Source organism: Amblyraja radiata, chromosome 2 (assembly GCF_010909765.2).
Source record: "Amblyraja radiata isolate CabotCenter1 chromosome 2, sAmbRad1.1.pri, whole genome shotgun sequence".
NCBI classification, from domain to species: domain Eukaryota; kingdom Metazoa; phylum Chordata; class Chondrichthyes; order Rajiformes; family Rajidae; genus Amblyraja; species Amblyraja radiata.
In genome coordinates this window covers 109,116,415-109,134,029 of record NC_045957.1, presented here as the reverse complement: position 1 = coordinate 109,134,029, position 17,615 = coordinate 109,116,415, and the positions used below count along the sequence as shown (strand labels likewise).

Here is a 17,615-nt window from a genome sequence, read left to right as displayed (position 1 = left end):
TCTGTATTTACCAGGGCAATTGCTCTGTATCATCCCGGGTCTTCCAGATCTTTATCTTTTTTGGGTATCAGTGTAATAGTTGATTCGGTTAAGGTTTGTGGTAGCGTCTGTTCTTTAAATGCGTGTATATAAAGGTTATGTAAATGCGGGGAGATTACATCATAATTTTTTTAATAAAATTCATTACTAAACCCGTCTGGGCCTGGTGTTTTGCCATTCTTCAATGAGTTGATAGTCTCTTCGATTTCTTTAATTGTAATCTGTGCTCCCAATTCATCAAGTTCCGCCACGTTAAGTGACGGAAGATTACAGTTATCAAGGAAGTTTGTAATTTTTCTCGTTTCTGTTGATGTTTTGGAAGTATATACATTTTGATAAAATTGGGCAAATCGTTCGTTAATATCTTTTGGAAGTGTGAACAGTTCACCTTTTTCTGATCTGATTTTTTGAATAGTATGATCCTTTTCCACTTTTCTCAACTGACATGCTGGTTTATGCGGTTTGTCGCCGAATTCAAAGTTTTCCTGTTTAGTAATTTGAAATAGCCTGATAACTCTTGCAGAGAGAATTCGATTTAGCTTGAATCTTAATACTGCTATCTTATTATGTTTATCCATAGACGGATCTGTCGCATTTTCTGAATCCAGCTGTCTGATCTGTTCTTCTAATTGCAATTGTTCCATCCTGTTCTTTTTGTTTTGATATGCTTGATATGAAACGATAGAACCTCTAATAAAGGCCTTAAAAGATTCCCATAATAACGAAGCCGAAATACCTGGAGTATCATTGGTCTCAAAAAAGAATTCCATCTGTTGTTTTAAATATTCATAGCAAACTGGGTTAGTTAGTATTTGGGGATGAAACCTCCAGAACGATTTTTTATTGTACATTCCTTCTAGTTTTAGGGAGAAAGGCTAGCAGGAAATGATCGGAAATAATACTATTATGATATTTGGGATTAGTTGTAAATGGTATTAATTTTGTGTCCTCCAGAAAATAGTCAATACGTGTAGAAGTTTTATGTATGGATGAATAAAAGGAATATTCTCTTCCAGATAGATTTGCAATACTCCATACGTCTGTTATATTTGTATTTTTTATATACGTATTTAGGAGTTCGCTGGATATTGATTTTGTGTTATATCTTTTGTTGTGAGGATTTATCCAAATATTGATCCAAAACACAGTTGAAATCTGCTGGGTGGAATCTGAGATTATATTAAAAATTGTATTTAAAAATTGTGGATTATCAAAGTTGGGAGCGTAGATATTCACCATAGTAAGTGGGGTAGAATATATCTCCCCAGATGCTATGACGTACCTACCCTCTTTATCTGCTATGGTGGTTTAAATGGTATACCTTTACGAATTATAATTGCAGTACCTCTCGCTTTGGAGAGAAAGGTAGAGTGATATATTTGACCAATCCAGTTAACCTTCAGCCTGTTATGAGCTCGATCTTTGAGGTGCGTCTCCTGTAAAAATATTATATCAGCATTAATCAATTTTAATTGGGCAAGAACCTTACCCCTTTAAATTGGCTCATTAATCCCAAAATATTCCAACTACAAAATGTAATTCCTCCAGTTTTCTTCAGAGGGTCGTCTTGCATTAGAGCGTACATGGTTTCCCTTGTTTCAGATGGGGCAACACAATATATAAAATCAAACTTCTGGTTAGTGGGTGGGTGATCGCAATTTCAAAGCCCTGCAGGTATATCGCAAGAAAAAGTGCCGAGAAGAATAAGCGAAAAAAGTGCTAAATAAAGTAAATACAAAAAAACAGCGTTTGAAGACACTGTGCGTGAAGCCCACCCCCTAGTGGGATATTTCATGTGAGCTTCCATGGATGTTGATTACATTTAGCTCCGCCCCTTACAGAGTAATATTGCAACAAAAAAATACGGACTAAACAAGGTATTATGTAAAAAAAAAATAGAAAGCAGACCGTAAATAATTTCCTCGAAGAGAGTTACATTTCTTCTTATAACTTGCCTCTAAGTGGGTATTTACTATTTAAATTAAAAAGTAGAGGTATAAAAATTCTTGTCTTGCTTATTGATATTGGTATGTTAAATACATAACTGGTTAAAAACCGTCAGTCTTGAAGGGGTCAATTTTGTTGTGTACACTCCAGATCCTTTTGTGTATATTTATACAAGAGATATATGGAATTTCTTTTGCAACAATTTCGGTCTCTTGGTGTTTGCAGTAGACATTTTGGTTTATACTTCTCCATTCCTACACTTTTTCGGTGTGGCGGCGCCACCTTGTGGCAGCGGCTCGACTGCAGTCCGTCTGTCTTTTCTTTCCTTTTGTCCTGTTAGGTGTATGTTTTTGGTTTTAGTTTTATTTTATTTTTAGCTGTGTATATGTGGGGGGGGGGAACTTTTTAATCTCTTCCCTGTCATGTCTCCGTTGTCGTTGGGGCCTAACATTGTGGAGCTGGCGGCCTCCAACCCGAATAGACCTGGGAGCTCCAGTTGCAGAGCCTGCGGACTCACCATCGCTGAGCTGGCTGACTTCGGAGCACGGAGCGCTTTGGTGGCGCGCGGCTGCGACCCGACTTCGGAGGCTTCGGTTGCAGGCCCTGTGGACGGTAGCATGAGGAGCTAGCAGGTCCCTGGTGGGAGACCGGTTTTCGGAGCTCCTGCAACGGCAAACTTCTCCTGCCCGAATCGAGGGGCTTATATCGATTTTAAACCGACCCGGAGTAGGGCCTTACATACCCCGGCACGGCTCAAACAGCCGTGGGACTTACACTGGGGGCTCCAACATCAAGACCCTCGATCAGCTCGATGCAGCAGTTTGACTGCTTGACTGCGGGAGAAGAGTAAAGAACAGAGAACAGGGAAGAGATAAGACTTTTGCCTTCCATCACAGTGAGGAGATGTTTGGAGATTCACTGTGATGGATGTTTGTGTGAAATTGTGTTAAGTGTGTGTTTTGTTTTTTCCTGTTATGACTGCAGGAACGAAATTTTGTTTGAACTATGTTTGTTTGAATGACAATAAATGGCATTCTATTCTATTCTACTTAAGTGTAAGACCATTTATGCTTCAAAGTTTTCTTACACGCTTCTGTCCTGAACAATGATGGTGTTGTAATGTCTGCCCGCTGACATCAAGAAATGCATTCACCACTAGAGGAAGCGAAGGAAGTGTAATCTTACCAGATGTAAACAGCAAAAAGATGTTTTCATTGTGGTAACTCAAAGGTACACATTTGTGTCCGGAGGCTTAAGTTAGTCGGGAGATAGTTCTTCATTGACTCACTGAACCAAGCTGGTTTGCTCCAGACTACCGGAGACCGCGGCTTCAGGATGTTATAGGCCGGAGGCATGCCGGCGGTCTGAGCTCTTCTCCGGGGATCCCCGGCAAGGGATCCCAGGCTCCGGATGGTAAGTCCACACCACGCCCGCAGCTAGAAGCTCAGTAGACCACAGCACCATGAAGCCAAAGTCACCAGGCCAGCGATCGGCGCACTCCTCTCTGCCGACCCCCGGCAAGGGTTCGCCTGCTCCGCAATGGAAAGTCCACGCTGCGCCTGCTGCCGATGCTCTGGGCCCGAATCCGGGAAGGGCCGCTCCAATCCAAGGTGTTAGTCCGTGAGGGAGGCGACATGGAAAAAGTCGCCTCTCCGTCGAGGGGGCGGCCAAAAACGGTTCCCCCTTTCCCCTCCCCACAACCCCCCACACAAGACACACTGAGAGACACCCAAACTAACACTAGACACACCAAAAAAAACAAAAAAAGAAATAACGAACACGCTGCTGGCAGGTTAGCCGAACTCGCAGCACCCCCACCGATCAACAGTGCTGGTGCAGGGCAGCAGTGCATGCTCGACATTACAATGCTCCGGTGCACGGTTGCAGATGCACCAATTCAAAGCTCCGATGCACACATGTACACTCAGCAATGCCGCATGTTCCCCCCCGTGACACGCACTGGTGCACAGGCAGCGATACGGGTGCAGGGTTTTCGGGAGTCAGAAAACCGTGCGCCCTCTGAGGCAGAGAATTCCACTGACTGCCACAGATTCCACAGATACTGCGTGCAAGAGCGAGTGTGAGCAGAGGGGAGGCGTGAGGCCACGTCAATTTAACCTCTGCCACGCCTGCTCCCCACTTCTCCGACAACAGTGCACGCTCACCCTTGCACACTCACTGATCCAGTGAGCAAGTGTGTGAGCACAGGAAAACTGGAAACCAGTCAGTGTGCACCCCCCCTCCCCCATTCCCTCCCTCCCGTGACAGTCAGTCGGCGTCAGTAAGTGTGTCTGAGTGTGCAAATGTGTGGCCTGGTGCCTGTGCATTGGTGTGTAACAGTGGGTGTGTATTTGCACATCATTGAGTGTGCACTGGTGTGTCGATGAGAGTCCACCCATGATTGTGCATTGGCATGCAAACGTATGTGTAACAAGGTGATACAAATACACGTTAAGATACAACCCATTTTTATTAAAGCACTTACACACCATAGGATGTGCAATACGTTACAGCTCCGAGCTGCTCCATCTACTGCCTGACGGAGGCCAGCTCGATATTATAAAGCACGTACTAGGTGGGGCTACTACTAACAAGCACTATGATTGGCTAGCATGCAATAGCCAATCTACAGTATATATCAATAATTGTGCAAATAAGTGTGTATCGGCATGCATTGGTGAGTGTGCACTAGCGGGTAGTGTTGGTGCATCAATATTTGTGTGTCAGTGATTGTGAGTGTGTGCAAGTGGATCAGTCCTTGTGCACTGACGTGCCAACAAGTGTGTGCCAGTGTGCATTGGTGAGTATGTATGTGGTCTCAGGTAGTGCATTGGTGTGTTGAAGTGTGTATCCATGTGCATTGGTGAGTGTATTAATGGGTGTGTGCTGGTGTGTCAATGACAGTCTATGCCAGTGATTGTGCACTGGTGTGTATCAATGTGTATCAGTGTGTGTATCGATGTGTGTATCAGTGTGCATTGGTGTGTCAATGAGTATCAGTGAGTGGGCGTGCATTGGTGTGTCAGTGGGTGTGTGGCAGCGGACATGCAGGTTGATAGTGCACCAGACGAGTGTGAGCAGAGGGGAGGCGTGAGGCCACGTCAATTTAACCGTGTTTTTAATTCAGGCCATGATGGAAAGCCAATCACACAATGTGAAGATACACGGCAATGGGAGGGGAGGGGAGGAGAGGAGAGGAGTGGATTGGGGAGGAATGGGGGGGGAGGGGAGGGGAGGGAAGGAGAGGAGAGGGGAGGTGAGGGGATGGGAGTCGAGGAGAGGACAATGGAGGGGAGGGGTGGAGAGAGAGAGTGAGAGAGGGAGAGAGAGAAAGAGAAAGAGAGAGAGAAAGAGAGAGCGAGAGAGGGAGGGAGGGAGAGAGGGAGAGAGGGAGAGAGGGAGAGAGGGAGAGAGGGAGAGTGAGAGAGGCAGAGGAGGAGAGAGAGCGAGAGAGAGAGAGCGAGAGGGAAAGAGAGAAAGAGAGTGAGAAAGAGAGAGAGAGAAAGAGAGAGAGAGAGAGGGGGAGAGAGAGAGAGAGGGAGAGAGGAGAGGGAAAGAGAGAGAGAGAGAGAGGGGTGAGGAAGAGAGAGAGAGAGGGAGAGGGAGAGGAAGAGAGAGAGGGAGAGAGAGTGAGGAGAGAGAGGGAGTGAGGAGAGAGAGAGAGGGAAAGAGCGGGAGAGGGACAGAGGGAGAGAGAGAGAGAGAGAGAGAGAGAGAGTGAAAGAACGAGATATAGGGAGAGATAGAGATAAAGAGAGTGAGGAAGAAAGAGAGAAACCTAACCTCTCATTTCCCTGCTACAAATCCCTCTCCTCCCTTCCCTCTGCGCTCTCTACACCTCCTCTCTCCTCCACATTCACTTTCACATTCCCCACATCTGCCCCGCATTGGACTTCCCCAACTCTCACATTCACACCATCCTTCCCCCTCTAATGATATTACAAATACATAAGGGGCAAAAGGGTAACTAGAGAGAGAGTAGGACCTCTCAGGAATCAAAGCGGTCACCTCTGTGTGGAGCCACAGGAGATGGGCAAGGTCCTCAATGAGTATTTACCGAGGAGAAATACAGTAGGACAGAGGAAATTGAAGCAGTTACTGGAAGTGTCTTGAGAGCAGTCAGGGTTACTGTCAAAGAAGTACTGAAGGTATTGTTGTGTTTGAAGGTAGACAAATCTCTGGTAGATAAATACAGGGGAGGTGCCAGTGGATTGGAGGGTGGTAAATGTTGTGCCTCGTTGCAAGAAGGGCTGCACGGAAAAGGCTGGGAACTATCGGCCGATGAGCTTAACATCTGTAGTTGGTAAGTTACTGGAGAGTATTGTGAAGGATAGGATATACAGGCATTTGGATGTGCAAGGACTGATTAGGGATTGTCAGCATGGTTTGTATGTGGGAGGTCGTGTCTCACAAATCGGATGGATTTTTTTGAAGGTATGAGCAAAAAGGTTGATGAAGGCAGACCTGTAGATGTTGTGTGCTCTCCCCCCTTTCTCCTTCCTCTCCTCTCTCTCTCTCTCTCCGTCGCGCCTCTGAGAGGCACACCATCCCGCCCGGGGCCCCCCTCGCGGCAAGCGCCCCGCCAACGCTCGCCAGATAGCACACCAGCCTCCCCCTTTCTCCGCCTCCGGCTCTCGTCTCCCTCTGCACCTGCACATTCATGCCTCCTCGCCCCCTTCACAGGCCGCTCTCGTCTCTCCCTCTTCACTCTCTCATTCACACCATCCTCTCCCCCCTTTCTCCTTCATCTCTCTCTCTCTCTCTCTCTCTCTCTCTCTCTCTGATATTCACACCATCCTCTCTCCCTCACCCCACAGTAATGTACCTGTCCCACACTTAGGAATCCTGAACGGAAACCTCTGGAGACTTTGTGCCCCACCCAAGGTTTCCGTGCGGTTCCCAGAAGTTTTTGTCAGTCTCCCTAATGGTCGAAAATGGTCGCGGCAAGTTATGAGTTTTTTGAAATAATCGCCGGAACATAGAAGAAGCGGAAACCACTTTCGACCATTAGGGAGACTGACAAAAACCTCCGGGAACCGCACGGAAACCTTGGGTGGGGCGCAAAGTCTCCAGAGGTTTCCGTTCAGCTTTCCTAAGTGGGACAGGGGCATAATGAACAATATGGAGTGTCCTCCATAATGTTTGGGACAAAGACCCATCATTTATTTATTTGCCTCTGTACTCCACAATTTGAGATTTGTAATAGAAAAAAAATCACATGTGGTTAAAGTGCACATTGCAAGATTTTAATAAAGGCTATTTTTAAACATTTTAGTTTCATTAAGAACATAATTAAGAAGAAAGAGAGCACTGGTGAGCTTACTTACGAGATTATTTGAAATAATATACACGAATATCAAACTCTGATGCCTGATATATTAGATGAAGGTATGAACAGAAACGCAGAATCAAATAATATAATATCATACTTGTATAATATCATTCTAAATATAGAAATTCCATCGTCAGATTCAATTACAAGAGAATGGGCACTGGAATTAAGTTTAAAAATTTCCAAAGACAGATGGGATAAATATCTTCTATATGTACATAACTGTTCGATTAATGTAAGACATATTCTAATTCAATTTAAAATATTACATAGACTATATTACTCGAAAACTAAACTGAACAAAATCTTCCCAAATGTATCCCCCATCTGCGACAAATGTTTATCTCAAGAAGCTACTATAACACACTCCTTCAACTCTAGCATAAAACTACAGACATTTTGGAAAGAAATCTTTGAAATCTTCACAAAATTATTAGAAACAAAACTGGACCCGCATATAGAATTAATTATTTTTGGAACAACAGGTGCCTGCTCCGAGCTATCAATATTTCAAAGGCGTTTCCTCAACTACGGCCTGATAATGGCAAAAAAACTCATACTCAAATTTTGGAAAAATGCATCCACCTTAACGCTTAAAATCTCTCGCTCTTTCTCTCTTGGTCTATCTTTCTTATTAAATTTAAAATAGAAGTTGTACATGAAAAATATCTTGTCATATGCTGAGGTTTATACTACTGTACACGGCTTCTAATAAAAATACAAATTAAAAATGAATAAATAAATAAATAGATAAATAAATGGTTTACAGTTTGCCAAGTTTACTTTTGCCAAGAAGAACTTAAAAGAGCAACCACAGTTCTGGAAAAATGTCTTGTGGACAGATGAGAAGAAGATTAACTTATATCAGAGTGATGGCAAGAGCAAAGTATGGACGAGAGAAGGAACTGCCCTAGATACAAAGCATACTACCTTATCTGTGAAACACGGTGGTGGGGGTGTTATGGCCTGGGCATGTATGGCTGCTGAAGGTACTGGCTTACTTATCTTCATTAAGAATAGCAAAGTCAAATGTGGGCAGATGCGTGGCAGATGCAGTATAATATAGATAAATGTGAGGTTATCCACTTTGGTGGCAAATACAAGGGGGCAGATTATTATCTCAATGGGGTTAGGTAAGAGGGAGGTACTGCGAGACCTGGGTGCCCTTGTACACTGGACACTGAATATCTATGTTTTCTATGTTTAACAAAATACTAAACATGACTACTTTCATTTACATGACATTGCTGTGTCCCAAACATTATGGTGCCCTGAAATGGGTGGACTATGAATAAACACTGCTGCAATTTCTACATGGTGAAACCAAAATGTATACAAATTAATAAAATCTGACAATGTGCACTTTAACCACATGTGATTTTAAATTAAAAATCTCAAAATGTGGATTACAGAAGCAAATAAATAAATGATGGGTCTTTGTCCCAAACATTTTGAAGGGCACTGTATTTACGTTCAGTTATGTCTGATCTGTCTGCTTAACACAGCAAAGCTTTTCACTGTACCTCACTACACCTGACCATAATGCACTTGAACCCTATGCCTCCCTCTCCCGAAACACTAGAGAAAACAAGGGAGGGACAAGCAAGAGAAGATAAAAAAAGACAGAGGGAGAGAGAGAAAATTGAGAGAGAAGAGAGGACGAGAAACGAAAAGAAGAAAAGAGAGAGAGAGAGAAAGAACCGACGCAAAAAAGAGAGAGATAGAAAAAAGAGAGACAAAAAGGGAGGGAGAGAGAGAGCAAGATAGAGAGAGAGTAGCTCTCTCTCTCTCCGTCTCTCCCTCCCACTCTCCCTCTCTCCCTCTCTCTCTCCCTCCCGTTCTCCCTCCCGCCCTCCCTCCCCCGCTGTCTCTCCCCCCCTCTTGTCTCTCCCCCCCTCTTGTCTCTCCCTCCCTCTTGTCTCTCCCTCCCCCCTCCCCCCTGTTTCCCCCTCGTTCGCCCCCCCTCCCCCCTCCCCCCGTCTACCTCCCCCCCACTCCCCCTCCCCGTCTCCCCTTCCCTCGTTCTCTCTCTCTCGCCCCCCCTTCCTCTCTCACTCCCTCTCTCTCCCTCCCTCCCCCTCCCACTCCCTCCGTCTTTCACTCCTTCTCTCCAGGGGAGGTGAGGGGAAGCGAAGGGAGGGGGAGGGGAGGAGAGGGAAAACGAGACCAAGGGTCACAGGTCCCTGGTTCGTGGTGGTCTCTGGGTTAAGGGTCACGGCGATGAGGCGAGGTCACGAGGTGTCGGGTCGGTCAGTCAGTACCGGCGATCGGCCGCCGCCTCCAGGCCAAGGTTCACGGGGTCATGTCCTCCCGCGACCTCGGACGACCCCTGCCGCAGCTCGAAGGTCTGGGGTCTATGGGTAGAGGGGTCAAAGGTTAATAAGATCCCATCTCTCCCCCCTTTCCCTCTCTCCTCTCTCCCCCTTCTCTCTCCATCCCTCTCTCTCTCTCCCTCCCCCTCTCTCCCTACCTCTCCCCCATGGGATTCACAATGATGCAAGCACTCTCTTCCCAAATGCACAACCCCTGTTGAACTCCAGTGAACCTTGGTGACCCCGCCTTGACCCCTAGGAAGGTTTGGTGACCCCAACTGACCCATGATGACCCCAATTGAACCCCCCTTGACATAGTTGACTCCAAATGACCCCGCTGACCCTCATTGCCCCTCCAGTGACACTGACTGACCTCTGTCAACCCCAGATGACCTACGTCGACCCCAATTGACCCCTGATGACACCAATTGACCCCCAACCTCCCGGTGCCTCCGTTGATTCCCCGGTGGCCCGGTAGATGGCCCCCAAGCCCACCCTCTGACCCCCACGACCCTCGGTTGGATCCCGCAGGAACTGACCGGAGCGGTGTGGGGCGGCGAGTCGGTGACCACCCATCTCATGGTGGAGCCGGCAAGCGGAATGGACAAACTGGTGACACGACTGGAGGTGGCTGGGCTTGGCTGGAGAACCCAGAGAATGGAGGACATTGACCTGGTGGGGAAGAGAGAGAGGGGGGAGAGAAAGGGTTAAACACAGAAACCCTGTCCGCTCGCGCACACCAGCATGCCCGCGTACATACACGTGCACGCACGCACGCACTTACACACACGCATGCACATGTACACACATACACACGAGCAATCACATGTACACACACGTAAGCACACGCAAACACATGCACACACGCACGCACACGTACGCACACGTACACACATGTACACACATGTGCACACACGCATGCACACGAACATACATACGCACACGTACACGCACGTACACATATGCACGCACGCGTACACACACGCACGTACACATATGCACGCACACGTACACACACGCACGCACACGTACACACACGTATACAAACCCACGCACACATACACACACGTACACACACGCACGTACATGTACACACAGGTACACACGTACGCACACGTACACACGGGCGTACACGTACGCATACGTACGTACACGTACACAGACGCACGCACCTCGAGATTCAGGGAATGTTTCAGGATGACGTGGCAATAAACTAAACAAAACTCGCTAAACTAAAATGGCTGCTGTTACGGTGGAATTAAAATGGCCAACACCACTGGGTGCTTAAAATGGCCGCCACATGACCGCGGAGTTAAAATGGCCGCCGTCACAATGAAGAGGCATCACACAAGGTTAAAATGGCTGCTGGTAGGTGGGCGTAAAATGGCAGTCGGTTGAGTAAACATAAAAGGCGTTGGCGGCCATTTTAGTGTGACGGGGTGTGCAACCATTTTTGCGTGAGAGAGAGAGGGAGAGATGGGACAGACTTCACTTTACGGTGGTGGTGAGCTGGAAGGGACGTACGCCCGGTGTAGCAAAGCGAAGCACGTTTCAGTAAATCACGTGTTCAATGGCGCGGTTTATATTCTCGACGTCATCTCCTTTAAAGACCAGGAGCGTCTGCGATGGGTTGATGTGGATCTGGCGAGGGGAGGGGGAGAGAGAGCGGAGAGGGAGAGAGAGAGAGCTGGGAGAGGGAGAGGGGGAGAGAGCACTTCAAACATCACCCAAGCATTTCACACATTGCAAGGACCCTACACACCCCTCTTCCCCTTTCCCCCCTTCTCCTTTCCTCTCCTCCCCTCCCCCCTCCCCTTTCATAGAAACATTGAAACATAGAAAATAGGTGCAGGAGTAGGCCATTCGGCCCTTCGAGCCTGCGCCGCCATTCAATATGATCATGGCTGATCATCCCCAATCAGTATCCTGTACCTGCCTTCTCTCCATACCCCCTGATCCCCTTAGCCACAAGGGCCACATCTAACTCCCTCTCAAATATAGCAAATGAACTGGCCTCAACTACATTCTGTGGCAGAGAATTCCAGAGATTCACCACTCTCTGTGTGAAAAATGTTTTTCTCATCTCGGTCCTAAAGGATTTCCCCTTTATCCTTAAACTGTGACCCCTTGTCCTGGACTTCCCCAACATCGGGAACAATCTTCCTGCATCTAGCCTGTCCAACCCTTTAAGAATTTTGTAGGTTTCAATAAGAACCCCCCCTCAATCTTCTAAATTCTAGCGAGTACAAGCCGAGTCTATCCAGTCTTTCTTCATATGAAAGTCCTGACATCCCAGGAATCAGTCTGGTGATTTCCCCCCTTGATAGGTGGGGGCGCTGTGAGTCGGCTGCCCTGCCAGCAGCATGTTCGTTATTTTTACTTTTTTGGGGTTTTGTGTGTCTAATGTTAGTTTGGGTGTCTCTCGGTGTGTCTTGTGTGATGGGGTGGTGGGAGGGGAACGGGGGGGAAACCGCTTTCGGTCGCCTCCTCCACGTAGAGGCGACTTTTTGCACGTCGCCTCCCTCGTGGCCTCGCAGATTGGAGCGGCCTTTCCCGGCTCCGACCACGGGTGAACAAGGGAGGAGGACTGGCTGAACTTTGTTGCCTTCCACCACAGTGAAGAATGCTGTAGTGGATGTTTGTGTTAAATCTTATTGTGTATTGTGTGTTGTTTTTAAGTGTATCGCTGCTGGCAAATTCATTTCACTGCACCTTCGGGTACATGTGACGAATAAAATTGACTTTGACCTCCTTCCCTCTTCTCCTCTCCCCCCTCCTACCTTCATCCCTTTCTCCCCAGGCTCTAGAAGTTGCTGAAATCGAGGCCCTCTTTGCAGGGATACAGACACCCCAGCACCTCTCGAGAATTGATACTCGCCGCACGTATGGTCACTCCCGCCAGCAGATCCACAGAAAGCGATCAGGGGGAGAGTCCACAGTACCTGCAGAGAGAACGGAGTCCGTCAGCCTCCTGGCATTCCTCTTTCCCTCCCATCCCTCCCTCCCCATCCCTCTCTCTCTCTCCCCTCCTCCCTCCTCCGGCAGCTTGTTCCATACACCCACCACCCTCTGTGTGGAAAAGTTGCCCCTCACATTCCTATTAAATATTCCCCCCTCCCTCTCACCTTGAACCTATGTCCTCTGGTCCTTGATTCCCCTACTCTGGGCAAGGGACTCTGTGCGTCTACCTCTGTCTATCACCCTCGTAATTTTGTACACCTCCATACGATCACCCCTCATCCTCCTGCGCTCCAAGGAATAGAGTCCCAGCCAGCCCCAACCTCTCCCTGTAGCTCAGGCCCCTCGAGTCCTGGCAACATCCTTGTAAAGCTTCTCTGAACCCTTTCAAGCTTGACAATATCTTTCCTATAACACAGTGCCCAGAACTGAACAGAAATGCAGAGTGAGACAGTGAGACAGAGACAGAGAGACAGAGGAGCAGAGAGACAGAGAGACAGATGGAGGAAGAGAGGGAAAGAGACAGAGACAGAGAAAGACAAAGAGACGGACTTGTAGGGCCGAGATGGCCTGTTTCCGTGCTGTAATTGTTATATGGTTATATGGTTATAGAGAGAGAGAGATGCAATAAAAAGAAGATTCTACAACATCCAAATTCCAATTAAAATCTGGCTTAAAATATTTGACAGTGTAATCCAGCCTATTGCGCTTTATGGTAGTGAAGCTTAGTCACCATAGTTATAGTAAATGGGAAAAACATACAACGGAGGCTCTGCATGCGGAATGTTGTCGGAACATCCTCCGTATCCAAAGGAAAACACCAACAAACGCATGTAGGGCGGAATTAGGCAGATACCCACTGATAATAAATATCCAAAAAAGAGCACTAAATTTTTGGAATCACCTTAAATCTAGCCCCCCAGATACCCTCCAATTTAAAGCCCTTCAAACATAAGAGGGGAACCCAGAAACGAGTAACCCCTATTCAGTTAAACCCTATCCAGTTAAACCCTGACTGGCCCCAGATCAATACTGACTCCCAATCACCAGTTAGAGTGAACCAAATTATCAAACAATGTAAAGAAACGTATTTGGAACATTGGGATAAAGAAACCAAAAGTCAAAGCAGATTAGAATGTTACCGTGCCCTAAAAAGAGATTATAAATTGGCAGACTATATCTCAACTGTTAGAGACATAAAGCAGAGACAGACCCTCACCAAATACAGGTTAAGTGACCACTATTTGGCAGTTGAAAAAGGAAGACAGAAGAGATTCTGGCAACCAAGAAAAAACAGAATATGCGGCCACTGTTTGACAGATGAGGTTGAAACAGAGGTGCACTTCCTCCTAAAATGCAAAAAAATTGACAAAACAAGGAAAGCATACTTTTACAAACTCAGTGTGGCAACCCCTGATTTTAAAGAACTAGATGATACATCAAAACTAAGAATAATCCTTGGCGAAGGAAATACGGCACATCTTGGTGCACAATACGTAACAGCATGCCATAACCTGAGAGACGGTGAATGACCAACATGCACATATGTACGCACACACTAATTGACTAACACTAAGAAACTAATATTAAATTGCTAAACTTGCTATTGGGTTGTACTGCTTACAGCTGCAAGAACGTGTAGCAATCAATAAAGGGCTATAGGCCTATTGCGAGTTTATGTACAGGGACATATCTATCCATGCACTGTATACTTGTATTTATACTTATGCATTTGAAATATGTATGTAATGTTTTATACTTTGGCAATATAACAATGTTTTTTTATCATGCCAATAAAGTTTTTTAATTGAAATTGAAATTGAATAGAGAGAGAGAGAGACAGAGCGAGACAGAAAGAGAGTCAGAGCGAGAGAGAGAGAGACAGAGAGACAGAGAGACAGACAGGGAGACAGAGAGAGACAGAGAGAGAGAGAGGGAGGGAGGCAGAGAGAGTGAGAGAGACAGTGAGAGACAAAGAGAGAAAGATAGAGACAGACAGAGACAGAATGAGAGACAGAGAGAGAGAGACAGAGAGAGACAGTGACAGGGAGAGACAGTGACAGAGAGAGACAGAGACAGCGATAGAGAGGTGGAAAGAGAAAGTGGGAATATAGGAAGGAACTGCAGTAGACGCTGGTTGAAACCGAAGTCTGAAGAAGGGTCTTGACCCGTCACCCATTCCTTCTCTCCAGAAGCTGCTGCCTGTGACGTTGAGTTACTCCAGCATTTGTGTCTATCCTCGGTTTAATAGATAGAGAGAGAGGGGGGGTGGGGTGGAGAGAGAGAGGAGGGAGAGGGAGAGGGTGAGAGAGTGAGGGAGAGAGAGTGAGGGAGTGTGGGAGAGAGGAGTGAAGGATGGAGAAGGGTTGTTGTAGCTCACCGTTCCAGCAGGCTGCGATGAGGAGACGTGGGCTAGGACGAGGCGGGTGGAAGAGCCCACTGTCGAGAATCAAGGCCGGTTCGTAGATCACTCAATCGACATAGAAGATGATGGTGGGAAACTGGAGACTCAGAGCGTAGAGGTGCCACTTGCCATCCCAGGCCTGGACCAGGACAGAATCCAGTTTAGAGATACAGCGCGGAAACAGGCCATTAGGCGACCATTTTGAGAGGGAGGGAATGGGCGGCTTAAAATGGCCGCCCCCGCTGAAGCCTCCCTCTCGTCTCTCCCCTCCCCCGTCCCTCTCCCTACACTGCCCCAGCAGCGGGCAAGATGGTGAAGGGAGTGTGATCCGTGTTTCCCCCCACCTCTTCCCTCCCTGATCCAGCCCTCCCACGACACTTTCCAACCAGCTTTGAGGCGGCCATTTCGAGAGGGAGGAAATGGGCGGCTTAAAATGGCCACCATGAAGTCATTTTGTCTGGGGAGGGTAGGGGATACGATGAGGGGGAAAAAACTTTGCCTATGCCCCCAAATTTGCCATCCTCCCAACTCCCCCGGCCCTGCACCTGCTCAAGATACCAACCAAATTTGACGGGTCGGCTTTCTCCAAGTTGGTGCCAATTGAGGAACGTCATTCGTGGGCCGTGGAGCGTGAGCGCGTAGTGTGCAAGGTCGTTCTCTGAGGAGGACAGAGAGAGAGAGAGGAGTGAGAGGGGAGGCTCGATTTATAGTCTTTCCACTGACTGGATAGCACCCAACAACAGAGCTTCTCATTGTACCTCGATACACGTGATTATAATAAACTAAACTAAATTAATCTAAAGTCTTCCTCTCTCCCCCCCTCTCTCTCTCTCTCTCTCTCTCTCTCTCTTTCTCTCTCTCTGCTTACCGTCATTATCAATGTAGATGTGAGAGAAGAGAAAGAGGGGGAGAGAGAGAGAGAGAGAGAGAGAGAGGGGGAGAGCGAGGGGGGGGGGGAGAGGGGGGAGAGAGAAAGAGATGGAGAGAGAGGGGGAGAGAGAGAGAGATAGGGAGAGAGAGTTAGAAAGAGATGGAGAGAACTGGCGAGAGAGAGGGAGAGGGGGGAGAGAAAGAGGGGGAGACGGAGAGAAAGGGAGAGAGGGTGAGAGAGATAGGGGAGAGAGAGGGGGGGGAAGAAAGAGGGTGAAAAAGAGAGGGAGGGAGAGGGGGGTAGAGGGGGATTAGAGAGATGGAGAGGGGGAGAGAGAGGGGGAGAGAAGGAGAGGGAGAGGGGTAGAGAGAGTGGGAGAGAGGGCGAAGAGAGGGAAAGAGAGAGGGGTAGGGGGGGAGAGAGAGGGGGAGAGAGAAAGAGACGGGGAGAGTGAGAAAGAAAGGGAGAGAGAGTAAGAAAGAGATGGAGAGAAAGGGAGAGAGAGAGGGGGGATAGTTAGAGGGAGATAGGGGGGAGAGAAAGGGGGAGAGAAGGTGAGAGAGATAGGGGGGGAGAGGGGGAGGAAAAAAAGGGGAGAGAGGGGGAGAGAGGGGGGGGGGAGGGGGAGAGGAGGAGAGAGAAGGGAAAAGAGAGGGGGAGGGAAGGAGAGGGAGTGGGGGAGAGAACGAGGAAGAGAGGGGGAGAGAAAGAGTGAGAGAGAGGGAGAGAGAGATAGAGGGAGAGATATAGAAGGGGAGAGAGAGGGGGAGGGTGGAGAGCGGGAAAGGGGGAGAGGGAGAGATAAAGAGATGGAGAGAGAAGGGGATAGAGAGGGGGAGAGAGAGATGGAGAGGGGGAGAGAGAGAAGAAAGGGGAGAGAGAAAGAGAGAGGGAGAGAAAATGGAAAGAGGGGGAGAGTGAGATAGAGGGAGCGAGGGGGGAGAAAGAAGGGGAGAGGGAGAGAGGGTGGGAGAGAGGGTGGGAGGAATAGAGAAAGAGATGGAGAGGGGAGAGAAAGAGGGGGAGAGAGGGGGAGAGATGGAGATAGAGGGGAGAGAAAGAGGGGGAGAGAGAGGGGGGAGATAGACATGGAGAGAAGGGGGCAAGAGATAAAAATTAATCTAAGTTCCCCACCATCCCCCAACCCATCCCCCCCCCCACCCCCATCTCCCACCTCCCGCTTCACCTGCATGATGGAGGCAACATCTTTATCAATGGCGAAAAGTGGTGGATTTAGAAAGATCGTTTAGTCATTTTCCATCACTATTCCTTGGTCTCAATCGATGGCTTGTGCTTGTTAGCTGTGGCAAGAGGGAGGGATGGAGAGAGAGAGAGGGAGGAAGGCAGAGAGAGAGGGAGGAAGGCAGGGATGGAGGGAGAAATGGAGAGAGGGAGGGAGGGAGGAGTAGAGAGAGGGAGAGAGGGAGGGGAGAGAGAAAGAGGGCAAGAGAAAAGGGGGGAGAGAGAGGAGAGAGAGGGAGGGTGGGAGAGAGCATAAATAAACATTAAATCAGCACATCTGCATTGACTACCAGAATAAAACATCTGTACAACCCCCACCCTCACATCCGCCTGGATGGCGACAGGATCTCGATCGGTTCACAAGTTCCGGGAGCAGAATGAGGCCATTCTGTCCATCGAGTCCACTCCGCCATACAATCACGGGTAATTTGTCTCCCCGTCCTAACCCCATTCTCCTGCCTTCTCCCCACAACCCCTGACGCCCGTAACAATCAACTATCTATCTATCTA

The 17,615-nt window shown here is 48.0% G+C and overlaps 1 long non-coding RNA gene across 1 annotated transcript; it reads left to right on the top strand.

Moving 5' to 3' along the window:
- Positions 1–1,466: 1,466 nt before the first annotated feature.
- Positions 1,467–15,075, top strand: LOC116966904. The gene is made up of 3 exons (XR_004410089.1): positions 1,467–1,477; positions 4,813–4,819; positions 14,964–15,075. It is a non-coding gene; the product is annotated as an uncharacterized LOC116966904 (long non-coding RNA).
- The last annotated feature ends 2,540 nt before the right edge of the window (positions 15,076–17,615 follow it).